The sequence below is a fragment of the Capsicum annuum genome, chromosome 5 (genome assembly GCF_002878395.1).
Source record: "Capsicum annuum cultivar UCD-10X-F1 chromosome 5, UCD10Xv1.1, whole genome shotgun sequence".
In the NCBI taxonomy this organism is placed as follows: Eukaryota; Viridiplantae; Streptophyta; class Magnoliopsida; order Solanales; family Solanaceae; genus Capsicum; species Capsicum annuum.
This window is the reverse complement of record NC_061115.1, coordinates 9,269,090-9,279,533: the sequence shown is the minus strand read 5'-3', so window position 1 is coordinate 9,279,533 and position 10,444 is coordinate 9,269,090.

The window sequence follows — 10,444 nt, the reverse complement described above, 5'->3', positions numbered from 1 at the left end:
GATCAAGTCCCTTAAGTCCATCAAATCAAGTTTAAATTTAAGATCAAGCTTTAAACCCTTGAATTTATATTTAAAAAGGCGAATTAGAGGATTCATAGAGATTGTAACACTCGCATTAAAATCAATAAATTGATTGTTGCAGTATATTTTTCTTGTCTCGATTATTTATTTTTTGGCCTCGAAAATTTTACTGTGCTGAAATGGCTTCCAAGAAGGTCGACTCTCAATTAAGTGCTTCCAAGGCTACTGACTCAAAGTTCTTTGCTGAAATAGAAAGTATCCTTGGTGTTACTTTCGGAAGCTTAGGAGCTGTTACAAAGAGAAAGACAGACTTACTAGGACAACAAACACATTCAGTGTTGTCCGCACCAACTCCAGTTGTTGGATCTTCAACCCCAAAGGGAACGAAGTCCAATACAAATGCTTCAGAAGGAGGAAACAGTATCGCGGAATCTCTTAAAAAGACTCTAGCTCTACTTGAGCATTTCGGTTCTAAATACTCTGGCGCGAAGAACGATGGTCGTTCAACAAATGCGTCATCTCCACTTACACCGCATAAGTTGAGCACTTCAAAGATCAACTTATGTGATAATCCGTGTTACTCTCCAACATCTCCGGTGATCATGCATGCAAGCAATGAAAACTGATTCCTCGTCTATGGAGGAGCAGCTTGTGAATCTGACAAAGGCAATTGAAGGCCTGACCAACTATGTTCAAAATCAAGAGGCTAGGATTGATAAGATAGTAGATAGAGTGAAAGGCCTGATAGATGGAGAATTTAGCCATGCACCGGGGAAAACTCCAGAGGTTCATGAGATAGAAAATCCTGTGAAACAAACACCACCTACTAAAGAGGTGCAATCCTGTGAAACAAACACCACCGACTAAAGAGGTGCAAGTTTCTTCTGAGGAAATAATCCCGATTAGGCAATTAAGGAAATTTATTAAAGGGACCCACAAATACAAGTATGATGTTGTCACCAAGTCTTCCCTTGCGTATGCCAAGCCCTACACTGCGAGGATAGATAGCCTCAAAATACCTGCCGGCTATCAACCCCCCAAATTTCAACAATTTGAGGGCAAAGGGAACCCAAAATAGCATGTTGCACACTTTGTTGAGACATGTAATAATGCTGGAACTTACGGTGACTATCTTGTCAAACAGTTTGTTCGTTCCCTAAAGGGAAACGCCTTTGATTGGTACACAGACCTTGAGCCTAATTCCATTGATAGCTAGGAGCAATTGGAACACGAGTTCCTAAATCGCTTTTATAGCACAAGGCGTATAGTGAGCATGATAGAGCTTACAAATACTCGACAAAGAAAGGATGAATCAGTCATCGACTTTATCAATCGATGGAAAAATGCGAGTCTAAACTGCAAAGATAGGCTCAGTGAAGCTTCTGCAATAGAGATGTGCGTCCAAGGAATGCACTGGGGGCTTCTCTACATCTTACAAGGAATTAAACAAAATCTTTTGAAGAGTTAGATACTCGTGCTCACGACATGGAGTTGAGCATATCTTCTGCTGGAAAGGAAGGAGCGTCTATTCATAACCCAGAGAAAGGATAAACAAAAATCCAAAATATGGGGTAAGTTTGTCCCTAAAAATAATAACAAAGAATCCATGAATATCGACGTGTCTCCTGTGAAGGTTACCATAAAGGTAAGCAAGAAGCAAAGTGTGAAAACGATTTCTGGAAGACGTCCAAATCAGAAAACTTTGAAGGAGATGCAAGAAAAGGAATAACCTTTCCTTGATTCTGATGTTTCTGAGATTTTCAATGAATTCCTTGAGTATAAGCTCATTGAACTCCCAGAGATGAAGCGTCCCAATGAAGCTGGAAGGACCAATGACCCTAATTATTGCAAATATCATAGGCTCATAAGTCATCCCCTCGAAAAATACTTTGTCTTTAAAGATAAAGTCATGCAACTGGCAAAAGAGAAGATTTTCTTCGACGATAAGACAACCAGTTCTCATCAAATATCCATCACTTTTGGATCGCTCGACCCAGTCCAAATATGTGTTAGAGAGCATAATAAGGAAATATTAGAGCCCGACAGGTCTTCAATTAACAAAGACGATGATAAAGGTTGGACTCTGGTGACAAGATGCTGACACAAGAAGACGAGTCTACAAAAAGAGACATACGAGCAGCCAACCGGAAGGAGAATGGTGAAGAATCCAAGGAAACAAAAATTGGTTGAACTTCCAAAGAAGACGAGGGTGGCAGAGCTTCACCATCAGAAACCTTAGCGTCCGGTGAATTTAGAGAAATTCTTACCGAGTTGGTTCCATAAAAATACTGCACAAGTCAACCTTGAGGCATCTTGTTTTAATACTGCCAAAGAGGGGGCAAAGGGTGAAAATATACCCAAAGAAATTACCGCTTGTTGAACCTCTCGGTCAAGAAGCACATGTATGTGATACAAAAATCACATTCACAAATTACGATCTTCAGCTTGGTGATGCCTTACATAACCGTCCCTTATACATGGTGGGTACACTTTTGGGAAAGAATATCAATAGAATCTTGATAGACGAAGGATCCAGAGTCAACATCCTGCCCATCCACACGATGAAAGAACATGGCATATCTACTGACGAACTGAATGAAAGTCGTATAATAATCCAAGGCTTCAATCAAGGGGGCCAGAGGGCCATAGGATCTATCAAGTTGGTGATTCGTATGGATAATTTTAAATCAAATACAATGCATGTGATTGATGCCAAAACTTCATATAATATATTACTTGGTAGGCCTTGGGTACACGGGAACAAAATTATCTCATCCTCTTACTATCAATGCTTGAAGTACCTCGAAGGCAGAGTGGAAAGAAAGGTAGTTGCTAATGATAAGCCATTCACTGAAGCTGAAGCACACTTTGCTGATGCAAAATTCTACTTGAAGAATTATATCGTGAATGAGAAAAGGGTTGAAGATGTCGCCAAGACCAAGTGTGATGATATTGCATCTAAGAAGGCCGCGGTAACTGTTGAAAAAATTGCCACCAAGAATCCTCTCTCCACTTCAAATAAAGAAAGTGTCGCTCCTACGAAAAAGAAAGTAACTCTTGTTCTTCGCTACGTGCCAAAGGTAAAGAAAGAGAAAGATCATTCACATTATGCCCAAGATAATGTGCTAAAGGGACTAACTTTACCTATCAGGAGGATTGACGCAATAAATCCATCCTCAATGTTACTTGGAGAAGTTATGGCTCAAAATCCGCCATAAGATATGACACTTTCTACGAAGCGTGCAAAAGAGGACTTCGATCCAAATGCATACAAGCTATTTGTAAAGGCAGGATATAATCCAAATGAGCCATCAAGGTTGGGCAAACTTCCATCGAAAGGTACAGCCAGGCAGGCACGTGAAGGCCTAGGATACACGCAGCCACCTCCAATTTGCATCTCCATAAGAAGGGGAGTCAGTAATCACATCACCGTGGAAGAAGAATCCACTGCTGATAATAAAAGACCCTCTGTATTTGACCGACTTGGTGGGTCGACTGCAAGAACTTCTGTGTTTGAAAGGTTGAGACCTCTAAAAAAAAGAAAATCAGCAAGTGTAAGAGGAGTTGTCAAAGCACGATGATGCACTCTTTACTTAAAATACAAAAGGATTTCCAAAGTTTGATTCCTTCTAGAATGAAGCAACAGAAGAAACTTGTAGTTTCATTCAATGAGTTGCTAAAAGTAAAGGCGCATATTGTGGTTTATACTAAGCAACGCAAAGAAAATAAAGAAAGTGTTGGCTCCTCATATTATGTTACGATCCAGAATGAGAAAAATATCTCATCTCGAATGAAGGTAGATGAAGAGATAGAAGATATCTTTTGGTGTTATCATATATCCATCAATGACAATGATCCTCAAGAGGAGGAAGATGTTGGAGATGCTCTATCGCAACTTGAAGAAGGAGTAAAGGCCACAATAGATCCCTTAAAGGAAGTTAATCTTGGAACCGATTAAGAACCAAGACCAACTTACCTGAGTGCGTTTCTAGAAGTGGAGAAGGAAATTGCTTATATGGACATACTCAAAGAATATATGGATTTCTTTGCCTGGTGCTATAAGAAAATGCCTGGCTTAGATCCAAAAGTAGCGGTCCATCAGTTGGCGGTCAAGAATGGTGCCCGTCCTGTTAAGCAAGCCCAAAGACGCTTTAGGACGGAGTTGGTTCCTTTGATTGAAAATGAAGTTAACAAACTCATTGAAGAAGGCTTTATTCGTGAAGTCAAATATCCCACATGGATTTCAAGTATTGTTCTAATACGAAAGAAGAATGGCCAAATTCGTGTTTGTGTCGACTTTCGGGATCTCAACAACGCATGCCCTAAGGATAATTTTCCAACCCCCATATCAGAGTTGATGATTGATGCCACTACGGGTTATGAGGTAATGTCCTTCATGGATGGTTCATCTGGCTACAACCAAATCCACATGGCGCCAAAAGATGAAGAGCTCACTGCATTTCGTACGCCCAAAGATATTTATTGCTACAAGGTGATGCCTTTTGATTTAAAGAACGCTGACGCCACTTATCAAAATTCTATGCAGAACATCTTTGATGGCCTACTCCATTAAAATATGTAATGCTATGTAGATGATCTAGTGGTGAAGTCAAGAAAGAGAGATGACTACTTAAAAGACCTAAGAATAATATTCAAGTTACTTCGAAGATATCAACTTAGGATGAATCCGTTGAAGTGTGCCTTTGGAGTTACTTCCGGAAAGTTTCTTGGCTTCATTGTGCGACACTGAGGAATTGAAATTGATCAAGCCAAGGTCGATGCAATTTTAAATATGCTCGAGCCTCGAAATATTCATGAGTTGAAAAGCCTTCAAAGAAGGCTAGCATATTTAAGGAGGTTCATCTCAAACGTGGCCAAAAAATGTCAACCATTTAGTTGTCTCATGAAGAAGGATACTCCCTTCGAATGGGACCAAGCTTGTAGTAATGCCTTTGAGAGTATTAAATTATACTTAATGAATCCACCAGTTTTTGCGGCACCCATACCTAGAAAACCATTGATACTCTACATCGCGACACAAGAGAGGTCAGTTGGAGCATTACTGGTTCAAGAAAATAGTGAAGGCAAAGAAAACTCACTTTACTATCTGAGTAGAATGATGACACCAAATGAGCTGAAGTATTCTCCGATTGAAAAGTTATGTTTGGCATTGACTTTCTCTATCCAAAAGATGAAACACTACCTTCAAGCTTATATTGTCCGTCTTGTGTCCACGACAAATCCCATCAAGTTTGTGATGTCGAAGCCAGTCTTTAGTGATCGACTTACAAGATGGTACCTTTAATTTCAGCAATTTGAGATTGTGTTCATTCCCCAAAAGGCTGTAAAGGGACAAGCACTGGCTGACTTCTTGGCAGACCACCCGATACCTGATGATTGGGAACTGAGCGATGAACTTCCTGATGAAGATGCAATGGTTATTGAAGCTTGACCCCCATAAAGGATGTACTTTGATGGTGCCACACATCGAGATGGAGCTAGTGCCGGTGTAGTGTTTGTCACTCCACAAGAAGAGGTCATCCCATACTCTTTTACCCTAACAAATCGTTGCTCTAATAATGTTGTTGAATATCAAGCTTTAATACTTGGACTAGAGATGGCAATTGACATGAAACAACTACAATTACAAGTCTTTGGTGACTCCCAATTGGTGATCAAGCAGCTTTTGGGAAGCTATGAAGTCAGAAAGCCTGAGCTACGATCATATCATGATTATGCACAGAAGTTGATGGGATGGCTTAGGGGAGTAACCCTCCAACATGTGCCAAGGATAGAAAATAAGCAAGCTGATGCCCTAGCTGCTCTGGCCTTAACCCTGACTCTTCCAAATCAGATCCAAGTTACTGTCCGCCAAGAATGGATAGTACCGCTGTCAGATAAGGATGCAGAAAATAAGGTTGAATACCTCATTGCCGTTTCTGAAGCTATAAAATAAAATTGGCGACAAACTATTATTAATTACTTATGTTATGGGATACTTCCAAAAGATCCAAGGAGAAAGACTGACATTCGTCATCGTGCACCTAGCTTTCTTTACTACAAAGACACATTGTACAGAAGATCATTTGAAGGAGTACTCTTATGGTGTTTGGGAGAGGAAGAAGCAATTCAAGCTTTGCAAGAAGCGCACTCGGGAGTTTGTGGATCACATCAGTCTGGACCAAAACTTTATTTTCACATTAAAAGAATGGGATATTATTGGCCAACGATGGTGAAAGATTGCTTGGACTATGCTAGAAGATGCAAATCTTGCCAATTCCATGCAAACTTTATACATCAACCCCCAGAAGTACTACATCCAACTGTAGCGTCTTGGCCATTCAATGCTTGGGGAATAGATGTTGTTGGTCCACTACCAAAGTCTTCTGGTGGATACTTATACATCTTGACCGCAACAGATTACTTCTCGAAGTGGGCCAAAGTTGTTTCTATTAAGGAAGTAAAGAAAGAAAATGTTGCGAACTTCATCCGAGTAAATATCGTCTACCGCTTTGGAATCCCTCAATAAATAATAATTGACAATGGCAAGTCGTTTGATAACAAACTGATGAATAAGATTTGTGATCTCTTTGGTTTCAAGCAGCACAAGTCCTCTATGTACCATGCTGCCGCCAATGGTCTAGCTAAAGCATTCAATAAGAATTTATGCAACTTGTTGAAGAAAGTCCTCTCCAAATCCAAATGAGACTGGCATGAGCGGATGGAAGAAGCTTTGTGGGCATATAGGACAACTTACCGTACCCCGACGCAAGCAACCCCATACTCACTTGCTTTTAGAGTTGAAGCAGTTCTGCCACTTGAGCGTCAAATACCTTCTTTGAGACTGGCCATTCAAGAAGGGCTCACTGATGAAGAAAATGCTAAGTTGCGTCTTGCGGAGTTAGAAGCTCTTGATGAGAAGAGGCAGGAGGCTCAACAAAATCTTGAATGTTATCAAGCCCGGCTATCTCGTTTTTTCAACAAAAGGGTACACTTAAGGTGCTTCTAAGTTGGAGATCAAGTCCAGTAAAAAGGCCCATTATCACTTCTCATAAGTCTGGGGGCAAATTCACCTCGGAGTGAGATGGACCGTATGTCGTACAAGAGGCCTATTCAAATAGTGTTTACAAGCTTGTCGGCAGATAACGTGAGGGTTGGCCCCATCAATGCCAAGTTCTTGAAGAACTACTATCCTTGAAGGAAGATGACACTCCTTAAGGCACGAGTATAAACTGCATGTACACTTCTTAAGGCACGAGTATAAACTGCATGTACACTCCTTAAGGCATAAATATAAACTGCGTGTACACTCCTTAAGGCACGAGTATAAACTACATGGCCACTCCTGGCCCACATAAGTATAAACTGTGTACGACTAAAAAAAATGATGAAAGTCCGCTAGGTTGAAAACCTCAAAAGAGGCGGCCTAGGAAAAAGTTAGGACACAAAAAAAATACTCACCCAGAACTATGTTGTGACTTGATCATCTTTACTGAGGTACGTAGGCGCTTGAAATTTCATTCTGAGTTCAGTTGCATGAGTGTCAAAAAAAATATATGTTCCTGCAGTATCTACCATATTGATACCAAGTATGAAACTATTCTAATTAAATTTTGGACTTACTTTAAATATCTGTGACTCAATGGGGGCAACCCATTGAAAAGAAAGAGAGTTCCTTCAAGAGGATTTGGAATGCCAAAGCTCTCCAAGCCTACAACTAAGAGGATTTCAAAATTTCCATGCCTTAAGGTGGACAAAATTTGTCACTTTGCACCTTAAGCTGGTCTCTTACGGGTTTATCCTTACAAGGATATCAAAATTTTCATGCCTTAAGGTGGACAGAATTTGTCCCTTTGTACCTTAAGCTGGCCTCTAACGGGTTTATCCTTAAAAGGATATCAAAATTTCCATGCCTTAAGATGGACAAAATTTTCCCCTTTGCACTTTAAGTTGGCCTCTAACGGGTTTATCTTTAAAAGGATATCAAAACTTCCACACCTTAAGGTGGACAAAATTTGTGCTTTTGCACGTTAAGCTGGCCTCTTATGGATTTATCCTTACAAGGATTTGCACTTTAAGCTAGCCTCTAACGGGTTTATCCTTAAAAGAATATCAAAATTTTCATGCCTTAAGGTGGACAAAATTTATCCCTTTGCACCTTAAGTTGGCCTCTAACGGGTTTATCCTTAAAAAGATATCAAAACTTCCATGCTTTAAGGTGGACAAAATTTGTCTCTTTGCACCTTAAACTTGCCTCTAATGGGTTTATCCTTAAAAGGATATCAAAATTTCTATGCCTTAAGGTGGACAAAATTTGTCCCTTTGCACCTTAAGTTGGTCTCTAATGAGTTTATCCTTAAAAGAATATCAAAATTTTTATGCCTTAAGGTGGACAAAATTTGTCCCTTTGCACCTTAAGTTGGCCTCTAACGGGTTTATCCTTTAAAGGATATCAAAATTTTCATGCCTTAAGGTGGACAAAATTTGTCCCTTTGCACCTTAAGCTGGCCTCTAACAGGTTTATTCTTACAAGGATATAAAAATTTTTATGCCTTAAGGTGGACAAAATTTATCCCTTTGCACGTTAAGCTGATCAACAAAAGCCCATACTTAAAGAAGACCAACGCATAAATGCATCAATGAAAGGGTCCATACTTAGAGAAGATCATCGCATAAATGTATCGGTGAAAGGGCCCATACTTAAAGAAAATCATTGCATCTTCAAGCAAAATTGGTCGGGTCTTGAGGTGACGAAGCCTCGCACACCTTAAGTGACGTCCACCGCCTTCAAGAAAAAATTAGTCGGGTCTTGAGGTGACGAAGACTCATACACCTTAAGCCGACGTCCATCGTCTTAAGAAAAAATTGGTCGGGTCTTGAGGTGACAAAGCCTCGCACACCTTAAGCCGACGTCCACCGTCTTCAAGTAAAATTGATCGGGTTTTGAGGTGACGAAGCCTCGGACACCTTAAGCCGACGTCCACCGTCTTCAAGCAAAATTGGTCGGGTCTTGAGGTGATGAAGGCTCGCACACCTTAAGCCGACGTCCACCGTTTTCAAGCAAAATTGATCGAGTCTTGAGGTGACGAAGCCTCGCATATCTTAAGCCGACGTCCACCGTCTTCAAGCAAAATTGGTCGGGTCTTGAGGTGACGAAGCCTCGCACACCTTAAGCCAACGTCCACCATTTTTAAGAAAATATTAGTCAGGTCTTGAGGTGATGAAGCCTCGCACACCTTAAGCCGACGTCCACCATCTTAAAAAAAAAATTGGTCGGGTCTTGAGGTGATGAAGCCTCGCACACCTTAAGCCAACGTCCACCGTCTTGAAGTCAAAATTGGTCAGTCTTAGAGTGTACGAAGGTAAAGTTAAACTCTTGCACCCTAAGCCAATTGTTACATATTGCTATTTGTTTCAACCCTACAAAAAAGGGGGGGGAGGGGGAGAGACAAGAAAGAAAGTAAAAACACAAATAGAAAGGATGTTACCTATCAGAGCGCTGCGATCATGAAAGTTGTATATCACCAACTTGGATTGATATAAGATGCCTTGATGAGAATAAATCCCTCAAAATAGAGTTTTAATCAATCAAAGCTCCCTTTGATGGTGATGGTTCCACATCAAGATATAAATTATTTAGTGAGGCGATGCAAATCTAGAATCCTCTGCCGGACAACATATAAAATCGCCTTCAAAAAAATCATCCAGAACAATTCAAAAAGTTTTAAAATTTAAATTTTGGATATGTTATACATGCATATTTCAGGCATCTATAGGATCAAGCGGATCATAATTTTGATACTCTCACATTGACATATAATTTTTTAGGTGATATCACGTGAATCTGAAATTGTTGATGCATCAAAAGTCAATGTTGATTTCGGAATAACACCTGAAAATATCTCGATTGTATTAAATTATGAATTTTGGATATGTTATAGATCTTTGTGTCTAGTTTCACAAGAATCAAGCGACTTGTGATTTCATCCTTCCTACTTCAAGATATAAAAGTTTTAGTAAAGACGCGCAGATCTGAAATTTTCAGCATGATAAAATTCAGGGCTAACTTCAAAAAAATTATCGAGATTTATATTGAAGGAATTAAAAGCTGAATTTTGGATATATTATAAATCTCGAAGTCTACTTTCTGGAATATCAAACGGTTCATAATTTTGATATTCCTACAATTAAATATGATTTTTTTACCACTAATATGCAGTGCTAAAAAGGAGTGACGAAAATAAGAGAAAAGTAGGAGGGAAAGAAATTACCTCAATATTGTTGATGGCTTGAAAACCCCCAAAATTGATATTGAAAAAGTGAGGAAACTACATCCTTTTATAGAGTTATAGGATGAATGTTTTCTTCTCCAATATAAATTCAGATTGGAATAACTTCCATCTCCAAATTCAAATTGGAGATT